We start from the raw sequence: 5,959 nt of genomic DNA, 5'->3' as shown, positions 1-5,959 counted from the left end.
GTAGAGTAGTAAAGTAGTAAAGAGGTAAAGTAGTAAAGTAGTAAAGTAGTAAAGTAGTAGAGTAGTAGAGTAGTATAGTAGTAGAGTAGTAAAGTAGTAAAGAGGTAAAGTAGTAGAGTAGTAGAGTAGTATAGTAGTAGAGTAGTAAAGTAGTAAAGAGGTAAAGTAGTAAAGTAGTAAAGTAGTAGAGTAGTATAGTGGTAAAGTTGTAAAGTTGTAACGTTGTAAAGTTGTAAAGTTGTAAAGTAGTGAAGTAGTAGAGTTGTAAAGTAGTAAAGTAGTAAAGTAGTAGAGGAGTAAAGTAGTAAAGTAGTAGAGTAGTAGAGTAGTAATGTAGTAAAGTAGTAGAGGAGTAAAGTAGTAAAGTAGTAGAGTAGTAGAGTAGTAGAGTAGTATAGTAGTAAAGTAGTAGAGGAGTAAAGTAGTAAAGTAGTAGAGTAGTAGAGTAGTAATGTAGTAAAGTAGTAGAGGAGTAAAGTAGTAAAGTAGTAGAGTAGTAGAGTAGTAGAGTAGTATAGTAGTAAAGTAGTAGAGGAGTAAAGTAGTAAAGTAGTAGAGTAGTAGAGTAGTAATGTAGTAAAGTAGTAGAGGAGTAAAGTAGTAAAGTAGTAGAGTAGTAGAGTAGTAATGTAGTAAAGTAGTAGAGGAGTAAAGTAGTAAAGTAGTAGAGTAGTAGAGTAGTAGAGTAGTATAGTAGTAAAGTAGTAGAGTAGTAGAGTAGTAAAGTAGTAGAGGAGTAAAGTAGTAGAGTAGTATTGTAGTAAAGTAGTAGAGTAGTAAAGTAGTAGAGTAGTAATGTAGTAAAGTAGTAGAGTAGTAGAGTAGTAAAGTAGTAGAGTAGTAAAGTAGTAAAGTAGTAGAGGAGTAAAGTAGTAGAGGAGTAAAGTAGTAGAGTAGTAGAGGAGTAAAGTAGTAGAGGAGTAAAGTAGTAGAGTAGTATTGTAGTAAAGTAGTAGAGTAGTAAAGTAGTAGAGTAGTATAGTACTAAAGTAGTAGAGTAGTATAGTAGTAGAGTAGTAAAGTAGTAAACAACACTGAGGGCCCATGGTGTGAGTTTTCTCCTCAGCATGTACGGGACACACACACACAGTACAGACACACTACACACTACAGACACACACACACACACACAGTACAGACACACTACACACTACAGACACACACACACACACACACTACAGACACACACACACAGTACACACACACACAGTACAGACACACTACAGACACAGACACACACACACACACACACACACACACACTACAGACACACAGTACACACACACACACACACACTACAGACACACAGTACACACATACACACACACACTACAGACACACAGTACACACATACACACACACACACTACAGACACACTACAGACACAGACACACACACACACACACACTACAGACACACAGTACACACACACACACACACACACACACACACTACAGACACACAGTACACACATACACACACAGTACACACACACACAGTACACACACACACACAGACATACACAGCACATACACACACACACACACACAACAGAGATAGTGCATAGCTCCAGCCTTTTCCACTCTCCCAGCCTACACACAAACCCTAAAGGCAAAGCATTCCCATTCTAACATCCACCCTCCCTGAATGTTAAAGAAGAACATCCACCCTCCCTGAATGTTAAAGAAGAACATCCACCCTCCCTGAATGTTAAAGAACATCCACCCTCCCTGAATGTTAAAGAACATCCACCCTCCCTGAATGTTAAAGAAGAACATCCACCCTCCCTGAATGTTAAAGAACATCCACCCTCCCTGAATGTTAAAGAAGACCATCCACCCTCCCTGAATGTTAAAGAAGAACATCCACCCTCCCTGAATGTTAAAGAAGACCTTCCACCCTCCCTGAATGTTAAAGAACATCCACCCTCCCTGAATGTTAAAGAAGACCATCCACCCTCCCTGAATGTTAAAGAACATCCACCCTCCCTGAATGTTAAAGAACATCCACCCTCCCTGAATGTTAAAGAAGAACACTACTCAAACTCCTGGGGAGAAAGGCTCTGCTCAACATATTGTTGTACTTGAGAATCAAAGATGTTTACACTTTAGTAATAATAATAATATGCCATTTAGCAGACGCTTTTATCCAAAGCGACTTACAGTCATGCGTGCATAAAAATTTTTGTGTATGGGTGGTCCCGGGGATCGAACCCACTACCTTGGCGTTACAAGCGCCATGCTCTACCAGCTGAGCTACAGAGGATCACGAGCCTATCATTGAATTAAATCTTAAATCTTTGAAAGTTTGAAATTGCAATTCAGTCAAATGTTTTATGTAACTGTTATCTTATATCACTTCAATAGAGAAAATGAGATTAGACATTCAACATGAATTGATGCTGTATTTCAACAAGGCCCCATATGACTAAGTAGGCATATTCCAATGATGTAAAGTTGATTTAACATTGTAATTCTGTCAGCAGAATATAGAAAAGGTGAATTACTGGGGGCCAAAATGTCCCTGTCTGCACAATAGTGTCTATATGACCAGAGAATAGCATCACATCACCTGATTATTAGCTTTGAACTCATCACCCAGACAGAACATAAAGAATGTGCACACAAGCTAATTCCGTGGAATGCCCGTTGTCTTTGTGGGCCTAGTAAAGGCCTATACTTGCTTCGAGGGTGGACACTTTTTCGGTCTATTTTCAATAGGAAGAGTGACATGCCACGTTAAATGACACACAGCCATTTGAAAGGCATGCATTTACTGCTATAAATGAAGAATGTTCCCTTTACAGAAAATAAAATATAGGTTATTTCTACAAGCACATAGGCCTATATATTTTTATATTTTGGAGGACTAGGCGTACAAAAAGTCAAGAGAGATCAGGAGAATAGACTTTGAAAGGCATATAGTCTAGGCATAGGCCAACAATTCATTAATTGATTAATTATTTGATGATTTCAAAAATGAAGAATTTGTTTTATCGATATTGTTTTTACATTCAATAGACAACAATGTGCCACGACGGAGGTTAAAAGTTTGCTTAAATAAAGTCACACTGCACATGGAGTGTGTGACCAAATGCTTAATGCAAAGCAGGCGTCATTGCGACGTTTTGTATCCGCATCAATCGTCTCGCATCCCGCGCTTACAACCCACTCAACTCCTCGCCTCCGCCACCTTCAGCCAAACGGTGATCTAACCGTGATCTAATGAGATCTAACGGTGATCTAATGAGATCTAATGAGTGTCCTACGGTTTATCTCCATTTCTCCATCTCACACGCTCGAGGCTGATGTAATGATTTCAAATCGTGTACTGTAAATTATGGGTCTAAAATAAATCGAAACAAAAAATATATGAATTTGGTACATATTTACAGGCGTTTCATTGACAACGACTTCTGTCATTCATCGATATTCCTGCTAAGTGCGAACGGTTGTTACTACCACCATTCCACAGCCAGAAAAGCCTACAGGCATAAGCCAGACAATACGCATGCGGCATAGCAACTGCTCCGTAGGATCCAAGCTCAACAGCAAAATATGAAATCCTCTCTTGAATTCCGACGATAAATGCCACAGCAACAAAGTCAACACCATCAGCACTCACCGAGTGAATGCCTAAAGACAATCTGATGAGAGAAGAGCGCACATCCATAAAATTGTGATTATCAATCATGAAGAAAAAGCAACAATGGACACCTGTTAGTCTATCTGTCATAACGTTCCCGACCCCACTTGTTTTATATGTATTTATTCATGCCTGTTTAGGACGGGGTAGCTGGGGCATGCAAGCACCTTGTTGAATTGAAGCCAAAAGTTAAATTATTAAGTAGGTCCGAGTTACGCCTTGTGGACATGCGCACAAAGAGGGGTTGACCCCCTGAAATTCCTCGTCTGAGGTCGCGATGTTTTTAATGCATAATTCAACTCTTCATTTTCATGGGGCTGACTTAAGTTAGTGATGGTTGCAAATGAGACCGCAAGTTAAATGGGAATATGCTGACCTAATAAAACACTTTAATTCAGTAGTGAATACACTATCATAATTCTTCACATATTATGCCCTTTTTACTGTAAGTAGATGCTAAAACCAAGTAGGTCTATTCATTTAAACGGGGCCCCTGCTGTATATTATAAAGTTCAATAGGCTTACCAAACTAAAAAAATTGTCCCATTGAACAGCTACCCCGAATAGGCCCACGGCGCAGTAACACTGAACAGCTACCCCGAATAGGCCCACGGCGCAGTAACACTGAACAGCTACCCCAAATAGGCCCACGGCGCAGTAACACTGAACAGCTACCCCGAATAGGCCCACGGCGCAGTAACACTGTTGTCAGTAAAGAGGCCTATGGTCGAACTTTCTGTGAATCATTTACAATTACAAATATGTCAACATTTATTTTCATATAGGCTAATAACATTCGCGCAAAAAAGTCATGGATGTATTTAATAGGCTACACCAAAGTGAATGCATAATGTCATTTATTCAAATGTATGCGGTAGAGGCAAAAATGAATTGAAAAAAAAATAGAAGGGTTAATTACAAGTCTCCGTTTTTTTTCAAGATATTGAAATAGTACGATTTTCCATAATTTGGTGAAGTATATCTGACTATTATTGACCAAAAAAGTAAGTTTGTCTCAACTGTAACCACAACTTGTTTATATGCAGACGTTCTGTAAACAATTGACTACTATGACATCTACAGTAGACCCACGAAATATTAGAAATGACAAAAAAATCGCACTAGCATTCATCATCTCGCTATCAACGGAGGTTATGTATCGCCTACTTCTACCTTACCCGGTGCTTGGCGGTCGGCGCAAACCGGTCTCAACGCAAAAAACTCTCCATACAATGTATGTCAAATGAGCTATTCTATCAATTTACACGTTAGGAATATTACATCTATCATGTCAGGTATTTCTACGGACACCTCGTTTATAAGATAACCTGACAAGCCTTATTTACAAAGGTAATGGACAGCGCTAAATCATGTATTTTTGGACATATAAATGCTATTTCCCCTTGTTGAATGAGTGCGGTCGACGCGTGCTTCACTTACTTGGTATTTGTTGTGTTCCAATATATGGCCTCCATAACTACCGCCCTGGTCAAGATCATCTTGCACGCAATAAACAAAACTCCAAAATAATATCTCCACATCGAGTCCCCCATTATTGCGGTCTTCTGGGAGGGTCACAATCCGATCCGAAATGATATGTCCAAAAAAAAGAGAGACTTGAAACGCCCAAGAGAATGACTGAGGCAGTTCGACTCTAGATCACGATCCGACCAGGGGAAAGAGACGAAGAAGCAAATGCGTAAACCAATCAAATGTAGAGCATCTCCAAGAAAGGACCTGCTGCGGAGTTAGTCCCTTTACACGAGCTCCTCCAGAATACAAAACCAAAGGTGCAAGGCAGTCTTTCATACAGAGATAGAGAGAGAGAGAGAGAGAGAGGGGAGAAGATAGCGCGTCAATATTCTCCTTCAGCGAGCCGACCTTAGCACAGGGTACATTCCTCGCAACAGAAAGGCGACCCTGTCGCAGCCGTTGTCCACTTCCACGAGCGCAGACGCAAAGAATAAATCCCCCGTTTGTCCGGTTCTTGGTAAACCAGTCAAGGTACCAATCCAAAGTGCGCCAGCTCCTCTCGAGTAGCAGCAGGCAAGACAGAGAGAGAGATCTGTTCGAGATACAGTATTCCCTTTAGAGCTGGTGGTGATGAGCAAACTGGATGCAATGAAAATTAATTGTGGATGAGAGTAGAAAAATGTAGAAAAAACAATGATATCGGATGAAGAAAAATAAATATCAAATATGACAATGAACGAAACCAAATCAACTCAAATGAAAGTTGTCATACTATGGGTCCATTTCGGTTGCAAATGAACTGCTGTGGTTTGAATCCTGCAGATCCGAATGAAATGCTTTG

The sequence above is a fragment of the Coregonus lavaretus genome (assembly GCF_964263955.1).
Source record: "Coregonus lavaretus genome assembly, chromosome: 16".
Taxonomy (NCBI): domain Eukaryota; kingdom Metazoa; phylum Chordata; class Actinopteri; order Salmoniformes; family Salmonidae; genus Coregonus; species Coregonus lavaretus.
The sequence above is the reverse complement of the archived record's forward strand: the minus strand, read 5'-3'. Positions refer to the sequence as shown.